The sequence below is a fragment of the Octopus sinensis genome, unplaced genomic scaffold, assembly GCF_006345805.1.
Source record: "Octopus sinensis unplaced genomic scaffold, ASM634580v1 Contig15701, whole genome shotgun sequence".
NCBI classification, from domain to species: domain Eukaryota; kingdom Metazoa; phylum Mollusca; class Cephalopoda; order Octopoda; family Octopodidae; genus Octopus; species Octopus sinensis.
In genome coordinates, this window is record NW_021833877.1 from 22501 (window position 1) to 40000 (window position 17500).

General features: G+C 38.0%; 1 protein-coding gene across 1 annotated transcript in view; it reads left to right on the plus strand.

Moving 5' to 3' along the window:
* Window positions 1–17500, plus strand: part of LOC115230509 (homeobox protein prophet of Pit-1-like) — a gene marked incomplete at its 5' end in the record, with an annotated part of 29656 nt that overhangs the window by 6595 nt on the left and 5561 nt on the right. The window lies entirely within an intron of this gene.

The window sequence follows — 17500 nt, forward strand, 5'->3', positions numbered from 1 at the left end:
AGTTTTTCCGTTCTTTCTTTCTTTCCTAAATTCTTTCTTTTGTATTTTTCTTTCTCTACTTTCGTCCTTCGTCAGTTTTCTTTTATTCCACTTCGATTTGTAAAGATTCTAACCATCACGCTATTGGGGAGTCAAGGCCATTATGCCTGTTCTTAATCTTTGCTGGGAGCCGCATAACCGCCCTCGCGATGTTAAATCTCTTCGGAAGGGCATGAACTTCACAGCTTCTTATTTTCATCTCCCATCCTCTTAAAGCATTTTTATCTGTGGTCAAAAGCAATTTTCTTCTCTCTCACGCTCCCTCTCACGTGCCCCTTCTCTCTCACGCTCCTTCTCACGTGCCCCTTCTCTCTCACCTCCTTTCCTCCTCTCTAGTTCCAGACAAACGGTCACTGGTCCGTGTCACTGGTACGGTCACTGGTCCGTGTCTTGTCTCAGGCATCTCTCTGCATCTTTAGACAATAAACTTAACCTTTAATAATACGAGCAAATCAGGAAACGTCTATATATTGAAGTCTCCTTCAAATTATACCCTAGTCTCTTGAAAAAGGGGAGAACAAGAACACTTTAGATATAGTACTTCTATGGGGCCATTTGTACACGGTTACTGAAAACAAGTTGGGATAATCGTGGCTGGAATGCATTTTAGTTAAAGGCTTTTATTATGATTAACTTTGCCTCAGTATTAGGAGTACTAAAATCACGTGGTCTCTGTTTTACAGAATCAAACAAACCCATCGTTTTTAAGTGATTCAAGCGGTCACCATTTTCAAGATGGCTGACTGCCTTTTGGAGGGATGTCTAACTGATGCATCAAGCATGTCATATCTTTTATCTTTACTCATTCATTAGACACTTGCCCAAAGTGCCACTCAGTGGGACTGAACCCGAGACCATGTGGTTTATTAGTGCAATTCATACTCATAGGAGTCCACAGATATCGTCTCATAAATCTGCGAAATCTTATGTGAGTACACAGATATCTTGAAGACGATTGCGAATGTCTCGGACTGGATTTGACGGCCATTTTATCTGTAGCTTTGAGAAAGTCAACATTTTTACATGAAACCTTCTTTCGCTGGTCTTTTATGTCTCTGTCATACACCTTCATTCGTTTGATCACTACAATTCGAAAGAGATCATGCTGAGGGACGTGGAAATGCCACCATCTCAAGTACAGGCAAAAGGCCTTCAAAATATTCAATGCCATTCCCTGCATATCTGGTTTTATATGACAATGACCTCCTAGAGACACGCTTTAGCAAAAGCTAAGGGTTTCCTCACTTCCAGTGGTCTTCCAGCAAGCTGGACATCAACCCAGTATGTCTGAGTGTCCGTGCTATTGCTAGATGGTCATTGAAGCCATACTAGTTTCTGGCCTTTTGAAAGGTCTTGGTTTCAGTGCTGCTGGGTTTCTGACAACCCTCCTCATTTGACAAGCCTGGTGTTTGGAGGACGGGTGGCAGTTTAGCAGCCGACGACCCAACCAATAAGTGTACTAGGTTCTATGTTGCCGGTAGCACTAATGAGAGGCATCACAAGTGACCTGACATATACAAAGATACATACATACATACATACATACACATACATATGTATGCATAATTTATGCATTAATAGAAATATGCATAATCATATATATATATATTTATATATATAGATAGATAGATATGTACATACATATATACATACACACACACATATATACAAATATATATATATAAGGTTTTTCAGATGGCCAGAAAACCGAAGAAATGGTGCTGTGGATTTCCACCTAGGCATCCGAAACTCAGAGTTTTATCTTGGCTATTGAATAATTGTCACATATATTTTACAGATATATATATATATATATATAATATATATATATATATATATATATATATATGTGTGTGTGTGTGGTGTGTGTGTGTGTGTGGAGAGAGAGAGAGAGAGAGAGAGAGAGAGTGAGTGAGAGAGAGTGAGTGAGAGAGAGAGAGAAATAGAGTGAGAGAGAAAGAGAGAGAGAGAGAGGTATGCATACATGTATACATATTTATATATAAATTTCCCTTCCAGTTTTGTTCATTTTCTCCTAGTTTCAGTTATTTTGACAATTCCTTGTGCTTGCTTGTGTATCTGAAGTGTGAACTGGGCCTGTATCGAACACGATCTGAGTTTGAATATATCAGAACCACAGTTATACAAATAGAAATCGCACTGTTTCTTTGTAACATTGTATCTGTTTCAGTCAGTTCGTGTAAAAGCAGCATATTAAACGTTGTTATAGGCAAGATAGATAATAAATCAAGATGAAATATATATATATATAATATATATATATATATATATATATATATATATATATATATATATATATATATATATATATCCATATTCAGCTGTGTAGTGATTTGTAAATTTGTAGACGGTCCTGTTTCAACATTATGTGCACCGTCAGTGCAGACGGATTGCATAATGATAATTCATACAAGGTGGGACTGATTAACTGAAGTTATAGATTGTAATCCTTGTGTCTGCAGTGAGGATGCACAATAATAATAATGATGATGATGATGACGACGATGACAACGATGATGGTGGTGATGATGATTTCTTTCGTTAGCCTCTTGGATGAAGGGGACGTCTCCAAGGAGAGTCATCAATTTGCGTGGAGATTTACATAACAGATGAGGAGAAAGAAATAGAAAACACGCTACATACATACATGCATACACGCACACATGCATACATGCTTACATAGATATATATATGTGAATATATATGTGTGTGTATTTGTATGTATGTGTGTGTATGCGTGTATGTATACACTCACATACACACACATATATATAACTGTAGTTATATAATTAAAATTAGTATAGTTTTATATATGTATGTATAGGTCCTGTTATTATTATTTTTTTGTATTTATATTCGTGTAACATCGCCCGTTTTTCCGTCCTTGTTTCGTATACATTCGAAGCTTTTTTCCAAGGAATCTAATGCTCTTAGCTTAGTTTTTCCTTAATCAGCCGAAATTGCGAGGATGATCTGGTTCTTGACTGAAGATTAAAGGCTTCGAATGACCCGTCCGTGTTTTTTGTATCGTCTTCTGAATGTTTTGCGTTCTTGTTCCATTTTGTATTATATATATATATATATATATATATATATATATATATATATATATATAATATATATATATAGCCTGCATAAGGTGTGAAAATGGTTAAAGAAAAGTATGGAAGTTCACTTGACCACATTGATAAAGTCTGAGATTTACATTTAGGTTAGATATATCTGTTTGATACATTCAGCCATATAGCTTCTAATTGAATGAGTTGTCACTGCAGTCGATTGGGCAGAGTGGTTATCGTCGAAACCGGCGGTGCTCCATTTATTCATATCTATCTATCTATCTATCTATCTATCTATCTATCTATCTATCTATCTATCTATCTATCTATCTATCTATATATCTATCAATCTATCTATATATCTATCAATCTATCTATCTATCTATCTGCCTGTTTATCTATCTATCTATTTGTCTGTCTGTCTGTCTGCCTTTCTAACTAACTATATATATGTGTGTCTGTGTGTATGCATATAGATATATGTATATATAATATAAATATATATATATATATATATATATACAAATATACATACATACATACATATATATATATATATATATATATATATATATATATATATAATATATATATATATATATAATCAATGTGATCAGGGTGGGCTTCCATACTTTTTCTTTACTCAAATTCACACCCTAGCGTTTGAACTACGCAGGGCTGTAATAAAAGCCTCTTATAGCAAAACAGAACAACATAAGAATTATATCCTACAACCAACAGACACACAAGTTCAAACCCAGGCAAAATCAAAATCGTCAGTGTCCCCTTTGTGACTTCATAACAAAGTCCATTCCTGGACTCAAATTACATTCACGCAGCCACCGCAAATAGATGCAGCTTCTTTCAGTCTTTATTTTTAACGTTGTTTCTTTTTTCTTTGTCTCACATTTTGAAAAATTTTAAATCCTCTCATTCAACCACTCACACGTCGAAGTCACCTTTACATAATGTAGTTGTGTGAAGCCGAAACAATGAGAGAAGGTACAAAGTAAACTACGAAAGGAAAAGAATACAGAACAAAGCTGCAGCTTTACCTTGTATTTCTATATTTCGGGGTGAAAACCTCTTCTTCAAGACATTCGGAAAAGCGGTAGTTAGAAAAGGTTGTTGAGATAGATAGATAAATAGATTGATAGATTGATAGATTGATATATAGATAGACTGACTGATAGATTGATAGATTGATAGAGTGATAGATATATACCAAAGAGAGAGAGAGAGAGAGAGCTGAAACAGTATTTTACTTATGACTGATGATCGGAGACGTGAAACTCTGAGTAACAATTTGTGAAGTATTCTTATCTTCAGCAAAATACTATATACATACATGCATGCATACATACATACATATATGTGCATGTGTGTCCATGTATGTATAGATATATACAAATACATATAAAATATACGTACATATATACACACATACAAACACAGATGTGTTTGTCTGTATGTACGTATGTATATATGTATGTATGTATGTATACATGTATGTATGTATGTACACATGCATGTATGTATGTATACATGTATGTATGTATGTATGTATGTATGTATGTATGTATACATGTATGTATGTATGTATACATGTATGTATGTACACATGTATGTATGTATACATGTAAGTATGTATGTATGTGTGTCTATGTATGTATGTATGTATGTATGTATGTATGTATGTATGTATGTATGTATACATGTATGTATGTATGTATGTATGTGTGTGTGTATGTATGTATGTATGTATGTATGCAAGCACGTATGTACGCATGCGTATATTACTATGTGGAGAACGCCGGTTCATTTTCTTTGGTTGGCGGACGTTCTGAAACGAGCGGCGAGCTTTCGACGAGAATTTTAACATGTGAAGTCCTAATTAGCTTGTATGAATAGACACGCACAAGACTTAAGTAACGCCGCCTAGCGGTATAATTAGTTTAGCTCTCCTTTCGCCAACGGTGATGGCGCGGGATTGGTAATGCATTGAAGTGGCTGTGGTGGTAGTAGTAGTAGTAGTAGTAGTAGTAGTGGTGGTGGTGGTGGTGGTGGTGGTGGTGGCTGTGGTGATAGTAACGGTGGGGTGTTGGTGGGTATAGTAATTATAGAGATGTCAGTGGTGGTAGTGGTGGTTGCGGTTGTGATGGTGGCGGTGACGGTGGCGGCGATGGTGGTGGTATTTGTGGTGATGGTGGCGCTGATGATGGCGTTGGTGGTGGTTTTGGTGCTGGTGGCGGACGCTACCGTTTGTTATTGAGGTTTGCCGTTAGTGATGGAGTGGTTGTACGCGGTCGTGTTGATGGTCGTTATTGTGGTAGTAGTAGTAGTAGTAGTAGTAGTAGTAGTAGTAGTAGTAGTAGTAGTAGTAGTTAGTAGTAGTAGTAGTAGTAGTAGTAGTAGTAGTAGTAGTTATTGTAGTAGTAGTAGTAGTAGTAGTAGTGGTTATGGTGGCAGTGGTGGTATTACAAATTCAAGGTTATCTTGTGTCGACAAGATAGTGGTAATGATAGAGATCATAATGTACTGCTGTTGTTTATCATCAACGCCTGCTTATCTGTGGCTGAGCAGATAAAATATACGATCAAAGGCGATCCAGCCGTGACAATCTCGTTATTTCTCTTTTTTTTTTCTTTGAGAGAGAAGGGTGTGATTTGAGGGAATTCGATTATTATTTCTAGCAGACGAGCGATCACATAGAGGCTCCCAAAGTGGATCAGACCCTCTCATTATAATCATAGTAGTTGTTGTGGTAGAAATGGTTGTTATTGTTGTTGTTGTTGCTGTTGTTCGGTGGTGATGTGGTGGTAGGGGGGGGGGGGTTGTGGTGGTGGTGGTGGTGGTGGTGGTAAAAGATAAACGATATAGCTATGACATTGTTTTTCTTTATTTATAAATGTGTGATGTCTATGTGATATCTATGATACCAGGATCGATGCAAGATGGGCCCAAACGATCGTAGTGATTAATAAAGAATCTCATGCATTCCATTTTTTATTTCATTCATTTGTTATATTCGCTTATATTCATATAAACAAACTCATTTATGTATGGGTGTATGTATGTATGTATATATATTTATATATATATGAGTGCATGTTTATGCTACTCAACCCGCATATCTACAAACAGTGGGAACTCTCTTAACTAAAAAAGTCTTGTCGCTATACTCTGCAAGGACTTGTCCCATTTGATGCAAGCTCAAAATGTCCTTAACCTTTACTCCGGGTTTCATGGTTCCTATATTTTGCGACTGCAGTCTGAAGATCGGACGCCTGAGACGACGTTTTTAGCATCCAGTAATGTGGAAGTGTGTGGCTTAGCGATTAGGGGTGTTGGGCTCATGATCGTAAGATTATGGTTTCGAGTCATGGGCCGGGAGACGCGTTGAGATCTTGGACGAAACACTTCGTTCCACGTTGGCAAAAATGAGAAAACGAGTAATCCTGCGACGGATCGGCGTCCCGTTCAAGGGGGAATGTATGCGCCACGGAAACCGGGAAACTGGCCATACATGTCTACATGATTCGAGAAGAGCATTTGTCCTTTAAGGGCAGCGACTGCGGAATCGTTAGCTCACCGGGTAAAATGCTTAGCGGCATTTTGTCCGTCTTTACGTCCTGAATTCAAATTCCACCAAGATCGACTTTGCCCTTCATCCTTTCGGTATCGATAAAATAAACACCAGTCTTCCGCAAAATGACTGCTCTTCCGCGCGAACATTTGAAATCAATAATATGGTAAGACCCACAAAGAACAGCTTTCTTGAAGAATTCTCTTCGCCAAATGCCAGATTAGTTTGAGCTTGACTTGGGATATATTTATTACAAGTAACAGCATATAAGGAGAGTTTCTAGGTCTGTGGATTGCGATATGATTATATTTCTAAAAAAGAAGAAGGAAGGAATTAAGATATTTTTAAGTCCATGGCAGCTGAACTAAGATATTGGAATTTGTTACCCGGGGAGATTTTCAGACAAATATGTACGTATCAATACAATGCGGCCCGCGACCACTATCAAATGTTCATTCAAAACTCTCTAACAACAACAAAGAGTAGAGGTAGAGTAGATCTAACTCCAAGAGGTCCCTCACCAAGTTGGAACGAATGAAAAAACCGTGGACAGATAGCGCCTGCGTTTATTCCGAAAGGATAAAAGGCAAAGTTGACCTCGGCGGAATTTGAACTCAGAACGTAACGGCAGACGAAATACCTCTAAACATTTCGCCCGGCGTGCTAACGATTCTGCCAGCTCGCCGCCCTCTTTGAATTCATTACATTACCACCTATTTCTTTACTACCCACAAGGGGCTAAACACAGAGGGGACAAACCAGGACTGACAAACGGATTAAGTCGTTTACATCGACCCCTGTGCGTAACTGGTACTTAATTTATCGACCCCGAAAGGATGAAAGTTAAGTCGACCTCGGCGGAATTTGAACTCAGAACGTAGCGGCAGACGAAATACCTCTAAGCATTTCGCCCGGCGTGCTAACGATTCTGCCAGCTCGCCACCTTCTTTGAATTCATTACTTAACCACCGCTTCGTTACATGATATCTCCCAAAACTCAAGGATATAAAAGAAATAAACTCCATCTCCTTGTTTGCTCCTTTTGGATGCTCCTGAAAAGAGATGAAGAGGCCTAGATTAGTCCTCTTTGTGTAGATCACGTGAGGAAAGCTAAACCAGAAGACGTTGACTCCGAGACATTTTGGAGAGATAAATCCATGCCAAAGAAAGTCTGTTATTAGGCAGCGCCGTTCAATAGCTGTATTTAATTAAACCTGTGTTATTCAGATTTCAATTCTGGCAAAGTCTACTTGAACCTTTGATCTTTCCGTGGTTGATAAATTAATGCACCAGTTAAATACTGGGGTCGACTGAATCGTCTGTAACCTTCCACAAAGTTTGTGGCCTTTTGCCAACGTTAGAAATCAATATTTTAATATTATTGAACGGACGCAATGCCTTGCGGTATTTATACTTTCATGAATGCATATTTGTACGTATACATGACTGTTTGTGTGTACGTGTGTGTGTGTATGTGTGTGTGTGAGTGTGTGTTTGTCTGTTCCTGAGATTGTCTGCGTGTGTGTTTGTGTGGTTTCGTGTTTGTCTGTAGTGTGTGTGTGTGTGTGTGCGTGTCTGTGTATGTGTGTTTGTCAGTAGTGTATGTGTGTGTGTTTGTCTGTAGTGTGTGTGTGTGTGTCAGTAGTGTGTGTGTGTGTGTTCGTCAGTAGTGTGTGTGTGTGTGTTTGTCTGTAGTGTGTGTGTGTGTGTCAGTAGTGTGTGTGTGTGTGTCGTCAGTAGTGTGTGTGTGTGTGTTTGTCTGTAGTGTGTGTGTGTGTGTCAGTAGTGTGTGTGTGTGTGTTCGTCAGTAGTGTGTGTGTGTGTTTGTCTGTAGTGTGTGTGTGTGTGTCAGTAGTGTGTGTGTGTGTGTGTTCGTCAGTAGTGTATGTGTGTGTGTTTGTCTGTAGTGTGTGTGTCAGTAGTGTGTGTTTGTGTCAGTAGTGTGTGTGTGTGTGTGTGTGTGTGTTTGTCAGTAGTGTGTGTGTGTGCTTATTTCAGTTCAATATATTATAACATATTTAGCGTCAGCAAACATATTTAGTCTCGTCGTAACCGAATTTTGCAGCAGAAATCCCAAGTTTATACGGGAGACACGTGATAAGCATTCCGAATATTGCGTTCGTTCGATTTCGATGACGACTCTTTAATTCTGATATAACCAAAATCTTGTTATTCCATCGTCTACACGAAGACATATTATAGAATTCTGTTCGTGTAGCGAAAGCGATGTCAGGGACGGGTGGAAGCGTCATTATAAACGAACGACCATAACTACATACAAATATATGGTGTATACACAAATACATTCGGTAGTTTAGAGAGGAAAGCTTAGCGATCTTGAAGAAATTTTGGGGGCTGGTCACTCTTGTCAATTAACGAAAGGTATTGTATAGAAAGGGGAGAATCGGAGTGTGGGATGCACATGTGTACACACACACACACACACACACACACATACATATATACACACACACGCACACACACATATATAGTCATTTGGCCGGAGCCATGCTGGAGTACCGTCTTTAGTCGAACAAATCGACCCCGGGGCTTAATCTTTGTAAGCCTTGTACTTATTCTATCGGGCCACTTTTGCCGAACTGCTAAGTCACGGGGACGTAAACGCACCAGCATCGGTTGTCGAGCGATGGTGGGGGACAAACACAGACACACAAACATATACATACATGTGTGGGTGTGTGTGCGTGTGTGAGTATGCACGTTCTCTTATGTTTTTCATTATTTAAATTCTTCCTCAGATGAAGGAGCTGGTTTCTAACAAAGATATAAAGCTTCGTCTTTATATGTATGCATGTATGCATGTATGTATGTATGCAAGTATGTATGTATGTATGTATGTATGTATGTATGTATGTATGTACGTATGTATGTCTCTTCTATTTTTTTAATTATGGGAAAAATCTTCCACTGAGATGGGAGACGGTTTCCAACAAAGAGACAAGGCTCCAACTTTGGGATGTAGTTAAAACAGACAAATTCACATTTGGAACTTGAGAAAAGTCTTGCATATTTTTACTGTTCCACTCACAGATTGTATTTGTAATGTACGAATTAACCGGTCGATTTCTCTTTCTGAAATTCTCATTTTATCCAGAATTTCCTTTAAGCATTTACTAGCAAAACCTAGTGCTCCAATTATTATTGGTATGAATATGAATTCATAGTCTGGATATAGAAGCTGGAGGTTTCGATGTAGTTGTCCATAGATATCCTCTTTTTCTTTGATTTTCAAAGAGATATTTATATCTGCAGGGCAACTAACCTCTATGATGGTACATACCTTTTCCCCTCTGTACCAAACTACAATATCCGGCCTGTTATGTTTACATTTGACAGAGGTTTTTGGTGGGAATATTCCACCAGTATTCCTTGAGTTGGTGTTTATGAGTGTATTCCATAACAGAGGGATTTTCTAAGTTTATTTCAGGACAGTCATTTTTGCGAATGACATTGTAAATTGTTTTCGCGACAACATCGTGCCGCTTAGGGAGGTAGTACCGTGACGACATTTTAGGACAGCTGCTAATCACATGTGTGATGTCTTCCACAGAAATATGACATAGCCTACACATACGATTGCACCTTGGGACTACGAGAGCGTCACTGTCTCTCTTGTTCACCTGGTACTTTGTGGCAATCTCCTGTTCCTGGATTGCAAACGCATAGCCTTCAAAGTGTGACGTGATGTAGTGGTCTTGGGTCAACATGAGGCTGCGCTTCGTGTCAAGTCTACTGTCTTCTTCAAGCTCCCGGGCAACATACATATGCATAGTCTTTTTTTGTATGCTGAGTCCTTTCCATCAATGTCTTCTCTGAGGTAAGAGAACCCAGCTGTTTTGAGGCTGTATAGGAGATCATCTGGAAGAGAGTGCTTGTATGTATGTATGTATGTATGTATGTATGTATGTATGTATGTATGTATGTATGTATGTATGTATTACGTATGTACGTACGTATGTATGTATGCATTCCCTTCTCTTTATATTTATTTGAAGTTCGATCAAAACAGTAGCTGGTTTCTAAAAAATACAAGGCTCCATCGTTGGAAACTAGATAACAAAAAAAAATACACATTCTGAACTTGAGGAAAGTCTTGCATACTTTTACTGTTCCACTTAAAGATTGTATTTGTAATGTGCTTGTTAGCTGGTTGCTGTCTTTTTCTGAAAACCTTAGCTTGGCCAGATTTTCCCTTAGGTAGGAGGAATTCCAACCGCGTTTTGTAGTTTGCTACCTCAACAGCTCCTTTATAGGATCCAGTGGCTAAAGACATCATCAGGATGACCCACGTCCGATTTCGGCCCCTACTCCTCTACCGTTTTCAACGTGGCTCTCCCCTTCTTGTCGGAGTTGTCTTCAGCTCTAGTGTTGAGTGCATTTTTTCTTTCTCCTTCTTTCTTCTGTTCCCTGGCCTCCTCGATCCAGCCTCAACGACTGTCAGCGGGTGACTGACCATCCTGCCAAATTTCCCTTTAAATACTCACTTGTAGGCTCCAGCAGCCATTAAAAATAAAACAAAGTGCACCAATTATTGTTGGTATAAGTGTCAATTTATAATCTGGATAAAGAAGCTGGAGGTTTCGAAACCCTTTCCTTTTCTTTCTCTTTAGTTTTCGAAGTGATTCACATTTAGCAAGACAGCTGACCTCTGTATGCATGTAAATGTGTTTATATATATGTGAATATGTACTTATGCGTGTATGAATATGTGTATGTATGCATATAAAAATATATATGTGTATATAAATGTCGACTTAGTTATTTCAAGCAGAGGCGCGTAGTTTAGTGGTTAGTGTGTTGGATTCATGATCGTAAGATTGTAGTTTCGATTCCTGGTCCAAGCGTTGCATAGTGTTCCTGAGTAAACCATTTCATTCCTCGTTGCTCCAGGCTCTTCAGCTTGCAAAAATAAGTAATCCTGCGAAGGAATGGCGTCCAGTCCAGGGGGGGGCAGTATATATGCCACAGAAAGTGGAGAACTGGGCTTATGAGTTTATATGGCTCGGAGAAGGAGCTTCATTTTCTGTTTTTAATTTATTTTACATTACGAATCAAGATTGCATACGGAGTATTGGCAGAATCGTTAGAGCATTGGACAAAATTCCTTACAATATTTATTACTGACTCTTGTCGTTCTAGTGTTCAAATCACGACATGGGTAATCTTTCCTTTCATCCTTCCTCGGACGATAATATAAATACTAGTCAGAGATCGGGGTAAATTTCAATCACCACTAAAAAAGGCACCTAAAACATTTAGTTGAAAAGGTTATCATGCTACGAAAGTGTAGTCGTTCGCAGCTGATGGCTGGCTCTTAAATATATTGTCACGCGTGGGTGATTGTGGTTAAGTGTTTAGTCATAAGTTAGCCATGACCAAACATATATAAACAAAGATGTTCAAAATATGAGCATCTTGTCTTTTATACAAACAGTTTATCTAAAAGTATATAATCGGTTCTAATAAAGGCTATGGATTTGGGGAAGAGGTATTAGTCGCTAGCATTGACCCTGGGCCTTGACTGGTGCTATATTTTATCGACCTCGGCAGAGTAAAAAGCAAAGATGTCCTAGCTAACTCAGAATGCAAACGGTTATAACTAATTACTGCAAAGCTCTATTGGTTTGAGAGCGTAACGTTTCTGCCATCATTTAAGATATAACTCTCTTTACTCTTTTACTTGTTTCTGTCATTTGACTGTGGCCATGCTGGAGCACCGCCTTTAGTCGAGCAAATATAATTTGTTAATTAATTTGAAGACAAAGGCAGCGATCCAGCAGAATCGTTAACAGACCGGAACAAAATGCTTGGTAGTATTATATCCGCCTTTACGTCCTAAGTTCAAATTCCACCGAAGTCGACTTAGCCCATCCTTTCATGATAAATAAAGTACCAGTCAAGTACTAAGGTCGATGTAATATAATAAACCCTCCTCTTAAAATAGCATTGTGCCAAAATTTGAAATCATTATTATTATAAAGACAGCACGTGTGGTTTGGAGATGTTTGTCTTTTTTTCTTGCAGGTCGAGTGTTCACAAAATGGCTTCGTAGTAGTAGTAGTAGTAGTAGTAGTAGTAGTAGTAGTAGTAGTAGTAGTAGTAGCTGTAGTAGTAGTGGTAGTAGCAGCAGCAGCAACAAGAAAAACATTAGTGAGGAGTGTGATGTGAATTATTTACTGTCGCGTTGCTTCAATGATCTTAATTAGCGTTGGTGTTGTTTTTTCTCTGCCAATTAGTCAGAGAAGAAAGGTCACTACGTAAGCCATGACCGTTGATTTTGTTTATCATACCTCACCTCCCGAGACTGGGGTATGAAAGTGTGAGAGTTTTCCTCATCGCTGAGAACTACTCCGCTGAGAACTGCCCCGAGAACTAGTCCGCTTCGAACTGCTCCGTTTCATATCCGTTTTTGTCCAAATACAGATGTGAAACGGGGCAGCGGAACAAGTGTACGAATTAATATCGGAAACTGCAAGGAACCGAGATGAATACAGCAAAGTATTTTGTGCCACGTTAAAGCAACCCCACAAACTCCTAAACTGGATTAAGCCGCCGATTGTCAGAGTCGTTAGAGAGTTGGATAAATTGCTTTGCAGTAATCGTTCCGGCTCTCTACATTCTGAGTTCAAACCACGCCGAGATTAACTTTGCCTTTTATTTTCTAGAAGTCGATAAATTACCAGTCATATACCCGGGAAGATTTTTGTATTTATTTCACTCGTTTTGTCTGTCATGACTTTCCTTCTTCTGATAGACGTCGGTTGTGTTCAGGCGTAGAGAGGGAGGGGATCCTCCAACTCTAAAACTACCGAAGACACGCCGTATATTATACAACGGCGTCTCTACAACTCCATTAAAGACTTGAGTGCCCACGAGAAGGTTACCTGAACTGATAGTTTATTTTATCGATTTGAACAAATGAAAATCAAAGTTTACTTCAGAGGGATTTGAACTCGAGATGCAGATGTCCAGAACAAACACCACACGGTACATTGTCAAACGCGTTAACGATTTTCCCAACGCAACACCTAAATTTAAATCTCTGGTTTAGAGATTATTCTGGTAGTTTTGATGGTGTAAATTGCTGTTGTTCTGGCGATGACACAGTAGCAGCAGCAGCAACAGCAGCAGCAGAAGTAGTAGTAGCTGCTACAGTTGTTATGGTGGTGGTGATGATTGCTGTAATGGTGGTGGTGTTTGTTATCGTTTATCTGGTGAGGGTAATAGGGCAGACGTTTCTGTGTGTTGTCGTCGTCATCGTCGAAGTAGTAGTAGTGGTTTTGTTCTTGTTGTTACTTTGGCGATAGTAGTCATTATTTGTTTTTTAGTGATGCAAAAAAAAATTTTTTTTCCCTTTTTTTGTATCGAAAATTTTTTGTTCAATGTTTGCTTGCTTTGCTCCAATCGCCAGATACAATAATATATCTAATTGACCGCGCCTGCGCACACGTCTTTCTTATCTCTCATGCACGCATGCACGAACGAACCAACCAACGAACGCACGCACATAGGTTGCCTTTTATTCCCCCTTCCCTTCTTGCCCCCGATGCGCCTTTTCCCTTCCCGCTTCTCTCTCTCACCCTTTCTCTCTCTCTCTCTCCTTGTATCTCCCCTTATCTATCTAACCACTCTTTCTAGACAACAACAATCCAATCAGATGCAACAAGGCAAGCAATCAACTGATTTGTTGTTATTACGAATTCATAAGTGTTTCACGCATATATAATAATAATAATAATAATAATAATAATAATAATAATAATAATAATAATAATAGTAATAATAATAATAATAATAATGATAATGATAGTCACCAGCCGCTCACATAATTCCTGCTAAGACTTTGCTTTCCTCTGCTGCTCCATTTTACAGTTGCTTTATTTCATTTTATTCTTTTCTTTTCTATTTTATTCTCGGTTTTGCGTTTAAATTCTGTATTTCCTCCTTCTAACCTCCTAACAAACTGCTTCGATCATTGTATTATTATTATTATTATTATTATTATTATTATTATTATTATTATTGTGGTTGGTGTTGTTGTTGTTGTTATTATTATTATTATCATCATCATTATTATTAGGGCGGTGTGCTGGCAGAATCGTTACCACGCCGATAAGAATGCTTGTTGACATTTCGTACGTCCTTACGTTCAGAGTTCAAATTCCGCCGAGGTCGACTTTGCCTTTCGTCCTTTTAGCGAAACACTGGGGTCGATGTAATCGACTTAACCCCTCCCCCAAAGTTTCAGGCATTGTGCCCTTAGCAGAAAGGATTATTGTTGTTGCTGCTGTTGTTGTTATTATTAATATTCATACACACACAACAAGTTAGACTGTTGGAAAAGGAAAATTATTAATCGGGTTACAATTAGACTTAGGTGCCAAGAACCCTCTTATCAAGTTACAGCAAGTAAGCTTAGATGCTTAGAACCCTCCTAAATATCGTAGATATCCCTAATAACACTGTTTTCTGCAGTTGTACTAAACTAGGTTTTTTTGTCTAACCCTCTATCCATCTGTTCAGATCTTTAGGGATAGCTCTCAAAGCTCATATAACTACTGGGATTCATTTTACCCACCATTTCCATAGTCTCTATAATTCAATAGCTAGGTCCTGGTACTTCGCTAATTTTTCTGCACTTCCCATATTAATTTTTTCATTATTTGGGACTGTGAAGTCAATTACCTGGCACTTTCTAGTTACTACTACCAAATCAGGCCTTCTAGTTTCTATTACTCAGTCAGGCCAAATGTTAAAGAAGTTCCACAACTTCTTATATTTCGTACTTTCTATTACTTTTCTTGGTTCATGTTCATACCATTTATCAGTATGGTCAAATTCCGCATAGGTTTTTTTTGCCGTTCATCCTTTCGGGGTCAATAAATTAAGTACCAGGTGCGTATTGGGGTCGATCTAATCGACTGACCCCCCTCCTCCAAAATTTCTAAGTTCAAGTTCAGGCGAGGTCGACGACTTTGCCTTTACATTCTTTTCTGGGTCGATAAAATAAGTACCAGCTGAAAACTGGCGTCGATGTAATCGTCTCATCCCTACCTCCCCCCAAATTCCTGCCGTTGTGCAAAATTTGAAACCATTATCATCATCATCATCATCATCATCATCATCATTATGTTTAGTCCTGGCTGAAATTCTTTCATTTTGCTTCAGTTCTTTGTCATCTTTAAATTTCTTTTGCTCTACTTTCGTTATTTTGTCTTGTAGCTCATTTCCGTCATCACAGAAAAGCTCATCCTGAAGTACCACGCTTTCGAAATTGCATGTCTTAAAGTCATGCTTTGCTCGATTTTTGTGGCTGTTTTTTTCTTCCGTCAATGTCTCAACCATTCTTTGTCAGACATTCTTCAATTTCTGTTTGTCGTACTTTTACCTTTCTCTTTATTTTTTCTCTTAACTTTCTCCTTTTCTCTTTTCGTTTTATATTCCTTTGCTTGTTTCCCTATTCATTTATCTTTTACTAGTTTCAATCATTGGACTGCGGTCACACTGGAGCATCACATTGAATTGTTGTAAAATGGTGGTGGAGACAAGCACAAGCACAGATACACGTTCGCACATACATATATACTTACACAGATCACACATACATACCTATATATATATATATATATATATATATATTATATATATATATATATATATATACACGCACATATATTCATATATGTATATATATTATATATATATACATACATATATACATATACATATACACATGTACATACATATACATATATACATTATATATATATATATATATATATATATATATATATATATATATATATAATATATATATATACACGATGGTTTCATGTTGTTTCCTTCTACCAAATCACTCACAAGGAATTGGTCGGCCTTGGGTTATTGTAGAAAATACTTGCTCAACATGCCGGGATCCGGAGCTGAACACGAAACCACGTGATATTTTGAACGCTTTTAGTTTCATCATAATTTCCCTTCCTTCCTTCCTTTCTTCCTTTTTCGTTTCCTTCATCTCACATTTTCTTCATTTTTTCTTTCATTTTCCTTCTTTCTCCATTTCATTCTGTCACTCTTCTTCAATACTTTCATTTTCATGTTGTTCTCTTTCACAAACCATTCTTTGAATGTCTATGTGCTTACTCTACTTCGGACTGCAATGTAATACATAATCCAGCTACAGGTGAGCTTTCTAATGAAGGTTCGATTCGCACCCGAATATTTACTAAGTTCACCTACATAGCTTATACATTCGTGAAATATACATATAGTGTATCTTGCATATGTATATATATATATATATTACCTTCGAAACACGCATTGTGTCGAACCAGGGGCAGCTGATGAAGGGTGTTTTGCTCATAAACACACACACATCGCCAGGTCTGAGATTCGAACACGCGAACTTTCGACCGCGAGTCCGCTGCTCTAACCACTCGGCCACGCGTCTCCACTCTCTCTCTCTTTCTCTCTCTCTCTCTCTCCTATATCTATATATATATATATATATATATATAATATATATATATTATATATATATATATATAATATATATATATGTGATAGATATTTGTTTGTATATGTTTATAGTTGTGAGTTACATATAAGGAAGGATCACTTAACAATTATCAGGCCTGCCACATGGACGGTTGGTATTCGTCTCCATTTTAGATGAGAAAACAAAATAGAGACAAGTACCAACTTTGCAGTGTGGCAGGTCTGATAATTATCAAGAGATCCCTTCTGCATGGAACTATTGGTAGCTTTGTTACCT